The sequence below is a fragment of the Empidonax traillii genome, unplaced genomic scaffold (assembly GCF_003031625.1).
Source record: "Empidonax traillii isolate 1590-97213 ecotype Southwest subspecies unplaced genomic scaffold, ASM303162v1 scaffold386:size1297806, whole genome shotgun sequence".
Classification (NCBI taxonomy): Eukaryota; Metazoa; Chordata; class Aves; order Passeriformes; family Tyrannidae; genus Empidonax; species Empidonax traillii.
In genome coordinates, this window is record NW_020955579.1 from 752,979 (window position 1) to 767,021 (window position 14,043).

At 37.3% G+C, this 14,043-nt stretch overlaps 1 long non-coding RNA gene across 1 annotated transcript; it reads right to left on the reverse strand.

Moving 5' to 3' along the window:
* Nucleotides 1-667: 667 nt before the first annotated feature.
* LOC114062172 lies at nucleotides 668-11,068 on the reverse strand. The gene is made up of 3 exons (XR_003572319.1): nucleotides 10,970-11,068; nucleotides 4,284-4,396; nucleotides 668-695 (listed from the first exon to the last, which is right to left on the reverse strand). It is a non-coding gene; the product is annotated as an uncharacterized LOC114062172 (long non-coding RNA).
* Nucleotides 11,069-14,043: the final 2,975 nt, after the last annotated feature.

Genomic DNA, 14,043 nt, shown 5'->3' on the forward strand with positions numbered 1-14,043 from the left:
GAGGGTGAAGGAGGAAAGGCAAGACAATGGGACGTGTGTACCTGGATCCACTAGTTATGTTATTCTACACCACTGCATACTCTGAATCATTCAGTACAATGGCACTGTATGAAGCCTAACTAATGTAAATGTCCTTTATTCACATAGATTCTGATTGAAAGTTATTTTTAACCTTGAGAAACTCCCCAATACAAATAAATTGCGTATTTAATTTCTTTTCAAATATCCTTTCCGCAAAGGAACACTTTATTTATGTTTGATGGAATAATTCAAGCATTTTTTTCTGTGCAATATCAAATGCTGTTACATAAATATTTTGAAATTAAAATAGTTGAAAAGCTGCAATGATGGCATATACTAAAGGAAAGGCTGATGTTGGGGGGGCACAAGTTAGATTTTTAACACTCACATATGATAAGTATCAGCATATTAGCCAGCAGTTCCATAATCACACCCACTTGACCACTTACCACCAGTTTAGTCCCACCAGTGGTCCACTTAAGCTATAAAAGTGCACAACGTAAAAATTAAGGAGACTACCAAAAGGTATGTTTCCAAATGAAAAGGCTTAATGTGAACCTTCTGAATCAATATTTAACTATCTAAAATATAAGTGCCTACGTTTCCACTAAGATATTTGCAGAAGTGCTGAGCATTACTGAGACCCTTCTCTGTGAGAAGCACGAGTTCAGCACCTTTGAAAAAAACAGTACGATATTAATTAGGTCTGATAGATGAATTTAAGACCCTAAGATATGAAATTATGAAAACATGTAATTTCCATATGATACACCTGGAAATATGAGAAATGGCAGTGGGGAGGAGAAGCTCAGAGAAAGTGACAAAGGAAAGAATAAAATCCACCCTAAATCCCACTGTAATCATTTAGAGAAATTAAGTGCAACATAAATTATAATATGCTATTTGGAATCTACTTTTTTTTAAAGTACTTCATTTACCAATTGCCTACTCCTGTACTGAATGTTCACTGAGTTTATTACATTGCACTTTATAAATATGTGAAAAGAAAAAAATTATGAAATGCTGCCTATACTTAGAAAAAAGCTTGAAAATCATGTTCTTATTTTCTGATCTATGTTTCTTTAAGTCATACAATGTATCTTTGCAGAACTAAGTGAAGTATAAAACTAGAGATTAATGTCATTACACTTGGAAATACAAACTGTTGTAATAAAATGAAGACATAGATTTTTCCCTCCAGGTTAATTTGAATAGTTTTCACTCTCTTTAGTGGAGCGTTTTGCTTTTAATTGCACAGTAGCATGTCTGGCTTGTAGTCTATATCCAAGGAAACAATTTCATTTGACCTTCAATAGATAATATCAGAATTCATTTCTAATAATGTTGGGTATTCTTCTCTGAGTTAGAGTGACATAAAAATATTTCTTTTTTGAGCTATAATTTTATCCATTTTCAGATTATTCTTTATGAAAAGGAAACTGATAAAATATGCTCTTTTCTTTTTCTTCCTTAATCTCTCCTCATATGTCTCATTTTTCCTTTGTTCCCTGCATATCTTCCTCATATTCTGCCTTCCAAAGGCTAGGAAAAGGCTGTCTCTAGTCAAATATTCTCAGCACTGCTATTACATACCACGTACATACTCTTTCATTTAAAAGATTTTTTTGAACTCTTCGTTTCCTAAGTGAATGCACAAAAGAATATTTTTCTAGCTTCTTAGAAAAAAATGAAATTGTCTACATTGACAGAATCAGCACTCAGGTTCTGAAGCAATAGACTAATCATCCTTTAAAAGTGCTGCTTTTTTTGCCTTTGTTCTCCACTTCCCCCCTCCCTCCCTGCACATGTGCTGTAAAAGTAAATCATTTCACAAACGTCAGACATTAATAAAAACACTTCCATGTTTGTAGTGAATTGGATTTTAAATGAAAAATGAAAACTTTTTTTTTTATAAATAGTTCAATCAACTTTTGTCTGGATAAGAAAGAAAGTTTTTGACCAAATCACGTATAATCATACACATACATCGTCCCCCTGCAATTAATTTGAGAAGCTCTTGTAAGCTTCTTTTTTTCTGACATAATCCATGTCCCACACATAAAAACTACAACTGCCTTTAATAATACCACTTTCAAAAGTCACATCCTTAATGAATCAAAGAATGGTGGGTATGCACAAGTACATATCATTTCTAAATCAATCAAAATGTGTTAATTGTAACTTCCTCTGTCACCCAAGTCAGTCTCACTTACCTGTCTACCGACAATAAACATCCAAGAAGCACCAGTGACAAAAGAAATAGTCCAATAAACAAAATACAGCAAGAAAGGGCTGCTTCTAATTTTAAAATAAGTTAAACAATATTAAAAAGTACAACAGAGGTTCCAAGCAACTAGTAGTTGCAGACATTATGAAGGCTATTTTCAAAGTCAAAGTACTTTCAGAGTCTTGGAGGAGCAAAGACAGAAGACAACAGCTTGCATTCACAATCAAACTCACTAAGTTTATTACTCAGTAAGAATTTCTAGGAGATAGACCCCAAAATATCTCAAGAATTGAACAAAGTAAATACCATATGACTTAAATAAGGAACATATCTCAAAGCATATCTTTAATAAACATTTATTATGTGCTTATAAAGAGTATTTACATATAAACTTTGAAGTATACTCTCTGTATCTCTGCATCAGTACACGAAAATTACTGTTGATTTTGAGAACACAAGAATTTTATTGATATGAATTATGTTATTCTGCACAGTGCGAAAGCATGGATTGAAAACTAGCTTTCATAACAACATTGGGTTTTGAAACTCAAAACAAAAGTATATTTTTTCATGTAATTATAGTTGAACATTCTGTTAAAAGAACCATATATTTACAAGTTCTCTGATTGTATGCTGCTGTATTTCATCCATAAAATTCACTAGATTTCTTTAACGAACCACAATATTTCATATTCCTTATAGCTAGCACCTTAGAAGTTTTATCATTATTTTGACTATTGGAACCCCAAACATATACAATATTTTAATTACTAAATTAAATTACTACTTTTTATGTTGTTATAGAAAAAATGTTTTACAAACATTTTATAAGAAATAGAACTATAAATCAATTGTACCATTTTCAAAAGTAATTTAGGACTCCAAATTATTTTTCAGCATTTCATTTATAATGAATAAACATTTTTGAAGTGCTTCAAATTACTATTCACAATTCTTGCTGAGGATTTGAAAGGGTTCTATTTTATTTGCTTTATTTAATGCAAATACCATCAAAAATAAGGAGGAAAGAAAAACAAGCTTCCATTGCTGGGCCTCGATGGCTTTCCTAATTTGAAGTTATATGCAACAGTCAGATCCTGAAACTCTAACTGCTATGAAGTTTGTCACTCTCTAAGCTTCACAAGTTTTGTGTCTTCTTCTTCTCCTTAACCTTCAGTCTTACTGTTAATATTTCGCATTATTCCTCACCTGCCAAGCTTCTTCAGTAGTGTTTTTTATTCAACTTTTTCTGGGTTTGTAAAACTATTCCCTCTTCTATATTTTTGACTATATTCGCCTGCAGATGGTAACCCAAAATGTTCCTTCCGACATATTACTGGGCCAAGCAATATTCAACAAGGTGCATAATTCTGGGGAAAGCTTATGCTACTTTGAGATTAGCGGAACCAGTGAAAATAAAATAAAATACAGTAAACCAACCACAACAAACCAACCAAAAAACCCCAAGAAACCAAAATACCACCCAACCAAACAAATCAACCAAACCCATATTATTCCCCCCTCCACCAGCTGGACCTCTTTAGACACATTTAGATTTTCAGAAAAGTTTTCTCTTTTACTTTCCTGTTTTGTCTGATCGACTTGTGAGCTACAATTCTCACTTTAAGGACAAAATATACAAAGACTTGGCTTCCTTCACTGCGGGTCAAAAATCATCAATCATAATTTTGAAGTAAACAGTTAAAATAGGCACTCATTTCAGGGAGTATTTTGTATTCAGTTTGGCAACGTTCCTAAAGCTTCCAAAGCTTTTGTTGTTTTATTTGCTGTATATAGCAAATCTGCTACTGAGTCATGGCATAGTGACATATATAATAAAAAGCCCATGTTAGAGTACACAAACAATTTGACTTCTTTTTTGTTCTATATTGGATAGCGATACGATGTACGGCCACATTAACTACTTGGTGCTATATTCCAACATACATTAACTAATTTAAACTGTAATATTTGAAAGGTTCCACCAATGTGCAGCCAATTATCCACGTGGGCAATTAGAATCATATATACTCACATTTAAGAGCTGAATCATTAAATCCAGAGCTGCTGGTGTTTTTATTGAATGGAATCAAAACACCGGGTGGTCAGCTTTTCACAGACTTCACACCGTGGCTCCAGCATGTGGTTCTGCATAATATGAGATAGGATTGGTCATTTTTACATTTTTGTTAAGTCACAGGAAATTCAGAGTTATAAAAGTCACTATTTGAAGATTAGTTGTAGCTTTTTTTTTTTTTAAGGCGACTAACCATTTGTGCCTTGGTTAAATGAATTTTTTATAAGTTATAATTTTAAAGACAGTAATTGTAATAAATTATAGAAGACAATATTTCAATTAATGTTTACTTATGTAAACCCCATTGCTTTTTGTACAAAGCAGGGTTCCATGAAATTTCATTCAAACAGTTCCATACTTTAATTCAAACCTATTTTACTTCTCTGTCAAATTTGGTGGCACATCTGTTTGCCATGAGGGAACATGCAAAGGTATGAAAATATATATTATTATCATAATACAGAGAAATATCAGCCTTCAAGTAAGAAGGCATCTAACTTCCAGCTTTCTCCTTTAGACAGTGAAAAAAAAGCACCAAGATATGCACATTGCAGGCACATATTATCATCTGGACTAGGAGGTAATGGAAAGAGTTGGAAAGAAGTGTAGTGTGGCAGCTTTGCAGACAGCTGAGCTGACATAAAGACTTGTTGTCCCTTGTTTTCCCTGTCTTTCTGTATTTGCTCCCAACCCTCTCATTTCACTCCTTTGCAATGAGTGTGGAACTGACTCCAGGAATCAATTCAACTCAACAGCCAAGGAAAAAAATGTATAATTAGTTTTGGTCAGAACATTTTTCCACCAGGTTGGTGATTGCAAGTGCCTTGAGTCAGTACCAAGTTTGAGGCAGAAATCAACAATAACAAACCAACCAAACAAACCCCACAAACAAATCAACCAACAAACAACAACAACAACAACAACAACAAAACACCTGACAAAAACAAGAGAGTTTGACCACAGGAAGAGATGGGAAGAAGTGGCCAGGGAACCAGGATCTTCCAAAAACAAGCAAACACTTCAACATGTTCACCTCACGATATGAAGCTGCATCTTGGGCTGCCTGATATCATGACAAAAGAAGGTATAGAGGAAAGGGTAGTCACAGCAAGCAGTGACTGGTGACTTTAGATGCCAAATATCTCCCAAAATTGCTATACTTATTTGTGCGGAAAAATGAGGTCAAACACCATTTGTAGTGTTCACAACGTTTGGAGCAATGGAGGTTCCTCTTCAATGGTGTTCAAACACAAAGTTTTTCCCAAGGTGATGCTCAGCACCCTGGAAGCTGGCAAACAAGAAGTGTGCAGGGACATCACTAGATCTGGTTTAGTAACCTGAATGACATGACTGCTGGAGGACCTAAGGAGTGCAGGAGAAAGCAGCCCAAGTACCCATGCTCCCATGAACATGTAGATGCCCTTGGGAGAACAAAGGACTAAAGCATTCTAGTATATCTCATTGTCTCATTTGAGTGATCCCCATTGCCCTGGATCACCCTCACTACTGAGCAACCATAGTGTAAGGCTGGATACTTCTCTGAATTGAGCCCTCAGCATATGTGTTGGAAGATATTCTGTTACATGAGAATTGTTTTGCTCATTACCATAACAAAGTCCCTGCTCAGGCTGTCTCCAGTACTAGTAAGTTGCTACAGCTCAGTGGGAAAAAAAAAAGATACAGTACATTTTAAAAATCTTTCCAAAATATCTCTATTGAATTTTCCAGAGTTCAAAATACTAAACAAATAAAGAGCTTGCATGCATTTACATTAATAAAAAGAGGAGGGGTTTTTTTCCTTGTTATAATTACCTCTTATATTACAAAGGGGAGGAAAAGGAGATTTCTACGTCTGTATTCCCATATATAAATACTACATAAATTAACTACCATTTTTCCAAACGTGTCAGTTCCTACTGAGAATTTCTGAGTTTAGAGAGACCTTCCTTGGAGGCGAGCATAATTAGATCTGAAAATAACTAATACTTTTTTACTGAAAGATTTCATATAAAATATTCCAGATTTTTTCACAGAAACTGCTAGTTTTTCTATTATCTTTAGAAATATATGTAATAATGACAACAGTTATTATTGCTAATGTACTTTAATGCTGCAGAAGGGCAAACAGAACTAAATTACAGCAACCTATTTCAGAAAGCTATTGTCTTCCTCTCCTAACAATATAAATGGAAGGCAATTACACACAACTAATCAATGATGAACACTAGCTATTCTCATGAAATACTGAAAAGCTTTATAAAAAGGAAACAAGACAGAAGGAAACATCTCTTTAAGAAATAGTTGTGATGATGCACCAGTCTATGCTATGCTTTATAAACTGCACAAGGAATGCCAACGTGCACTTTGGTAAGAAGAAGTGAATTGCTTACTGTGTGCATTCTGCCATCTATTTTTGCCCAGTGAGGGCAGGACACCCCGCCCCGTGGGACTTGGGTCATATTATCTCCCGTGTTCTTCTTGTGGCAGGACTTGCCACAATAGAGTCTGCTATTCTTATTAAAAATAACTTCCAATAGTAGACTCCCAACAGCAATTGGAAGACCTGTTTCCACACTGCCTCTCCCCTTAGAACTCCTGCCCAGGTGTATCGTACCTAACATCTGCATTCCTACAGTCCAGATCCTCTAAGGTTTACAAATCCAGAACAGGGTGGTAGCCAGGTTTCCAAGATGCACAAAAGATAGTCTCTCTTCCCAACACTACCTCCCTAAATATTGTGAAGCAGTAATAAAATCTACTTACAAGCGAAATTGTTTGACTCTTTCAGTACTGAATCAGGACAGAGCAGGGAAGAGATGTATACTTCATTGCCTAACCTCAAAACCTCACAGCAGCTACTGAGGTCTTTGCAAGCTCTGAGCTACTGACGTTGCTCTGTGTCCCCTATCAAAACAGATTACCCGACTGACACCAGGCAGCTTATGGAAACCCTACTTTACATCAGACAATTCCAAAATCACTGCCTAAATTGTGATAGTGCAAAGAGAACAAGCACTCTCCCTCTGTTATAGGGGAGGAAAGGAATGGGAAGTGGAGGCAGCGCTGGATGGAACAGGAGTCAGGTTTCCAGTCTCCTTCAGCTCCCAAAAGTTATGTCATGACCAGAGCACATGGAGTATATCTAGGAGAAACTGTAACTCCTGGAAATCTGGCAAAAATCCAAGCAAGTATGTCCTGCATACCTGTGGAGAAGGAAGACAGTCTTCAAGAAAATGCTAAGAATTTGAGTTCTATTGTAGTGTTAAGGGTAGTGGTTACTATCTATCTTGAAATGTAGAATCAGCCAAAATTTAAATGAATTTCAGAAATTAAGGGAAGTATCCCATTAGGTCAATAACCTGTGTAAACAGTCATTTAAATAATCCCACTAAAAAAAAAGAAAGTAACATTACTTAAAATATTTTTCATTTGCAAGAACATCAATTGCCTAGTTAAGAAAAAGCATGAGTCACTATGATCACAGACACAGAAATGTTCTAGCCACAGCAAAGTACCGTAGCACTGAATATCCTTTTCTGAATTCAAATTAAAGCAATAAAGTAACACGGATAAAAAATGCTTTGTTCAAAGTCTTCATCTACATATATCAAGCATACTTTGCTAAAATATTTACTGGGAAATTTGAAATTTAAGCTTCTTTGCTTCAAATCTCTAAGCTCTTGTTCAAACCTGTATGATGTACTTAACTGAAAAAAATGCAAAGGCTCAGTGAGGCTTCATGATGGGAACTAAGCACAAAATAATGAGCAATGTCCACGACCATTAAAATACAGGCCACATCACTCAATAACAAGCACCCAGAACTTGCATCCTTGTTGTGCATATAGCCCCAGTCACTAGCTCATTGGGCACTGGAGTTGAGATTGTGTATTTGCAAATTTTGTAGCAAGAAGAGCATCCTAAGCATAAGCGCTAACCACAGCTGCATTTAATGGTCCTCCTACTGTACCACTGTCTGATGCCACCACTTCCTTAGCTGAAATGATTTCTCTCTAAAGATGAATCACTAGTGTCATTATTTCAACCTTGCTAGCCCTTTTTTGTACCTCATGGATAGACTGGTTGCAATTTACAATTTTATATAATTGCTTGACAAAGCAAAATCCACGTGAAAGCCAGGGCAGAGAGTTACGTCCTCAAGTAAAAAGTAGCAGCAACGTCTAAAGGCAAGGCACAGTTCCTCATTCAAGTTTACCATTACACTATCCAACTCCTCCTTTATCTTGAGCACTTCCCAGAACAGGCATCCTGACATTATAGTCTCATGCAGAATATAATAAATACTATCTGTCATGAGGGTATAAGTCCCAAAGCCATATTACTTAAGATGGATCCATCTTTCCTGGAAAGCTCTGTTATTCAAAGCACAGGCTACCACTTCCACTGGTACTTTGGCATCAAAATTCTAATCAGCTTCAACGAAAGCTAACACGTTTGACAGTAGCACAAAGAAAATTTCCTTCCAAAGCACTTGTTACATCATGTTTTGTTGAACAGGCAGGAGAAACATTTCCAGTGAGGAGTTTATTCAAACAAGAATGTCACCTTAATGTTTTTTTCCTCAGCTGTAATTATCACAGATTCATTCTCCATTTTCAATGGTGCTTTAGCCACAGGTTCAAAAACATTTGCTGTTTACTTGATGACCAGATCTAGGGTTGGGAAAGCTGCTTCTAGCCATAAAAAAACCCTTGAAACTATCAATAACCAGAAGTTTCAACTTATCATGGGAAAAGTAAACATTTTACAGAAGAGCCACATGACAATCATTGCTATTCATGAATAGCATCTTGAACATCTGTGGGTTTTATGATATTTGCTTTCTGTAAACACCTTCTGAAAAAAAATCTCAATCAAAAACATTTTTAAAGTGGTGTGCTTTTTAAAAAAATAAAACAGGGTAGAGGAATAGAAAAAAATCTGGTTTTATTCATTTTGGTTCATGTAATCACTTCTAATATGATGCTGCTGCAACATTAATTCCTCTCATGATATGACTTTGTGTTTTATTACTCTCCACCTCGGGCTTTTTTGAACATATATCTGTCAATTTTGTTGCAATTGCAATTCAACTAAAAAGCATTGCAAAAACAGGTTATAAGCCAATTAGAAAAGTTTATACAAGAAGTAAAACTTCCTTAATGAATAATTTAGGGTAAATTAATATAATTTAAGAAAAATTATTTGTTTTGAAACTAAGCAAAGAAAGGAATGTGGAAAAAAAAAATGAGGATATAAGTTGCAGCAAATATCTGCTGTGAACAGCTTCTTAGAACAACCAGTCAGGTTATATAAAAATTGTGAATACTGTCAAAAAGAATCAGTATTTAGGTTTGACAGAAAAATGGGCAGGTGGGGTGGGTTTGGTTTGTTTGGGGTTTTCCCCCTTTTTACATCTGCCAGGAGAGACTTTTTAACACTTGAAATTGTCTGCAATTAAACATAACATAAAACCAGATTTTATTACTGGTCCATGGAAATAAGCCGAAATTCCCAGAGAGGCTGTAACTTTTCAACAGCCTCATGTGAGTGCAGAGAAATAGTCATAACCATTTCTCCGACAGATTGGGCAAGAGCTGCCAAAACCCCAAAGGAAAAGCATTTTGTTTATATCAGCCCCAACTCAGCACGTGGAAAATACAGCTGCAGAGTTAGTTCTCCTGGTCCTCCAGTTTCACACCCCTGTGGACAAAACCAGCCAAATTAAATTTGTGGAGTCACCACCAGAAGCTTAATGAAGCAGAACAGATCTCTCAGCTTGTGGAGAGAAAAAGGCTGGGCTGCTAGCAAGGGGAGGCAGGAGATTCCAGAGCTCTTAAGTCCTCCGAAAGCCTCCTTCCCTCACTTCATAAAAACATCATCCAAAGTCCAGCTTTTCAGGGCAACCCCAAGAACATGTCTGTTAGGCTACCCTTGGGAAAAATGACTCAAACCTGTAACTCTTGTGGCCGGCTCGCCCACACCCTCTGCATGAGGGCCACTCTGCATTGGCAGTTCTATTTTCCATGGAAGCACTTTCCTGCCACCTGTCTGAAGCATGGCAGGGGGACCTGTGGCAATTGTGGCAGTGGGAGAGAGGAGGAGCTGCCAGAGGAGAAGGCCTTGGTGGCCTGGCCAGGCAGCTGCCATGCCGCATCACTCCTTTGGCTCCAGGTGTCAAATCCCAACAAGGAGCATATTCAGCCTGTGGCTCCCTCCACAGGCTGCCACCGGGCTGGGGTATGGGGCCAGCACTGGGGAACAGGGGCTTGGCAGCTGCAGGTTCCTGACAAAAATCAAGACACCCCTTGCTCTCCCCGAGAAAAGCAAAACTTTCCAACGTGGCAATAGGGAGGGAAGCAGAGAGAGTACTTCAGTACTCAGCACCTACTAAAGTGATGGCATCCCACTGGAGAACTATTCAAATGAGCTCTTTCAACCAATCCTTCAGCCTACAGACCACCACTTACAGCAATTTTTTTTTTTCTTAAGCTAAAGTAACTGAATAACTGGTTTGTTCTGCTCTGAGAATTTGCTCCATGTCCTCATTTTTTCACTACCGCTGACCCGTCCTAGAGCCAGGTAGCCCTAAAGGGAACAGTCATGATGTTGTAATCTCCACAAGCAGTTTTACTTGCACTTACCCCTGGTCTGATACCTCACTGGAAGGTGAACTCTTGAGATGGCAGGACAGTCCAGTTATATCTTCTCACTCCACCCCATCACCCTGCTCTGCTTCCCCTAATAGCAGGGAGAATGAGGACAGGAAAGAGTCCAACATCTGACATGATGTCACAGAAAACTTTTCCATTAATTGCAGAAATTGCCATACTTCCTCACTCAAAATACAAGTGCAATTACTTTTTTCAGAATGGTCATCCTCACCTCACCATCACTTCATTAGCCCTGTCAGCACACATGTCACCTCTTTAGCAGCTTGTAATGGGAACAGTAGAGCCAGCAAGGAAACACTAGGGCGAGTAACATGCCTGTCCTCTGAGCTTATCCTGACCCTCTGTCTATCTGCTGGTTACTGAGCTCTGTCACAGAAGCTGTTGCTGCTGTGCTTTTGGCAGGTGAAATATGCCACTGCTACACCAAATGCAAAGCCCTTCTGCACAGTGCAAAGAGCAGGCAGATTGCAGAGCAATCATTACCATTGCTGGTGAAATTTCTTATAATCCAACTGGGTTAACGTGGGCTTAATTAAAAAAAAAAAAAAAAAAAAAGTCTGTTATTCTCCTATTTGCAAAGTGAATCAACTGAAAGATAAACCTTAAACTCTGGCAAATGGGGGTCATCAGCCTCACATGGGGTACAGCATGTCACATGAAGGGACTCACTTCTGTTATGTGTCTCTGCCTAGCAGTTGCCACAGGAATTCACACATACCTGAGACCAATCTTAAAAAAAGAATAGCATGAGTTTATAAACCCTAATAATCTCTGAATTGTTTTAATATCTTAAGTGATAGGTTTTCCTGTATTGCTTTTACCTTTTGGAGGTCAGGTTTTAGTTCTTGGGAGGTCAGAACTGTTCCACTCATGAAGCTGCAGTCACTCACAGTTTCATTGTTTTATTTCAATTCTAGATTTACTCTCCTGGCTTTTACTAGCAGACAGATGAGACTGTGAATATAATGTGGTACAGATTCCATCCTACTGTTTCGGTACCTGAATATCAGAATGTCACACCCTTGATGCTGCTATATATGCCTATTTGCAAGCCTCACGGGTGGCGATAGGATCTTTCCACTGAAGGTGTCAAACCACATAGAATATTCATCTCTCTGCCAGTGTCCAGCATATGATTTGGTAACTGCTTTCTCTACCCAATAACATTTGTCACTGAGTACAGAGAATTTTTTTTTTCTTTTAACTAAGTTGGTTAATATTTTTTCAAGCATCGGCATTTGATTGTGACTCTCTAGCACTGGAATTGCTTAGATCTACCAAGTCTAAAATGTCTTCTCTGTGGCTATGAGGGAACATATCCAACTTTTTTAGCACTGCCACTCCAGCAATGCCACTGTCTCTTTTTGTCTTGCACACATGCAGTGGTTTTTCACTTACTCTCCAAGATAGATACTTTATTGACCAAATAATTTTTCTCTTTAATTTATGAGGCTACTATAGAAATCAGTTGCTCTATATTTAATGCCTTCTTGGTGCTACTACTTGAAATCCTCAGCTAGGAAAATTTTCTTTGGCATTCTGGATGCAATTTGCCATCTCTGAGGTGTTATTTTATTCATGACAACTGTATCATGACAAATGAGCTGTTCTCCTGCTGGTTTTTTTTTTTTCCTCATGCATAAAGCTTACAAAGTCTTGTTTGGGAATTCCCTGCTACCAAATTTATTTTTTGATTGTGAATTGTTGCTTTCCTATTATAGTCCAAGTGACAAATAGCAAGTTATTTTTGCTGTTACCCATTGCCTTAATGTTTTATGACTGCAAAATCACTCTCTTTGAGAAACTCAATTTCTTGTATCCCACTGCATTTTTCCCCCCAGTAGTTTCATTATAATGGTTTTCTCTCCAAGCTTTTCAGGAGTCATTTGAAAAAATTTCCACAGAGGTTGTGCTGGTTCCATTCTTCATTTACATGGGTAAATTCATTAACTTTGCACATCTTAACAGCACTTAGTAAATTTAGCATACACTATTTTACCTTTCCCCTTTGAGATCTTCCATATTTCATACTTTTTTTCCCCTCTAAAGTACCACAGATGAGTTCCTCATTTGGTTGACGTTACTCTCTGATCTTTTGAACAAACCCAAAACCTGAGTAGCCAAAATAGACACCATGTATAATTTTTGTAGTGTCTGCAGGTGTCCCTTCATCCTTCACAGCAGTGAAAATAGTCAAAGTGGCAGAACACCACAGTACAAAAAGAAGATCATGCAGTAGGTGGTACACACAGTACATGTATAACATAAAAGTGTTTCCTATAAAGGTGCCCTATAAAAGAAAGAGCTCTTTATAGTTCTAGAGTTTTACTAAGCACTCTTGATATCAACACAAGGTGTCTATAAAATATGCTATTACTTCTAGATTTAGGAAGACAGTGCCACTTGGTTTCTTCTAGCCTTTTTAATTGCCTTTGAGGCATGACACCTCTTGGCTTGAAGAGGGAGATCCTTAAGGACTAAGGATGAGTGTTTGGCTAAGGGAAACTCCTTAGTTTACAACCATCTATTCCTCCAGCATTTTCTCCTTCAGGTCACAACATTCACCATCACCTTGTCCTCAGACAACTACTTTTTTATCTTAGGCATTAAAACAGTCAGATCCACTGTGTGTCTTGCCCAAAACCTAAACTCTGCTGGAACTATCTTGAGTACATCTGCTTTCTCAGGGGGAATTCTCTACAGAATAATTTCTCTAATGTTACCTTGGCATCAGAAGACAACTGAAACACATGACTTAGGAACAAAGAGAGAAAAGTCAAGTGGTACGACTGCTTTGCAGCCCTCTTATACCACTAACACACAGCAAGTGAAAAAACCAACCCACACTTCCCTAACTATGTGTCTCCAAAGGAACTGATTTCCCAAGCAAACAAAGGCAAAATTCAGTTTCTACATTCTCAGTTGACCAAAAATTCAGGAGATTTTACTTATTTTCTGGTTTGATTTGTCTCACATGACCTCGATCACTCAAAATTGGTATGATGTCTGAGTCTTAATTTCAACTGAGCAAAGTCTTAGAGACC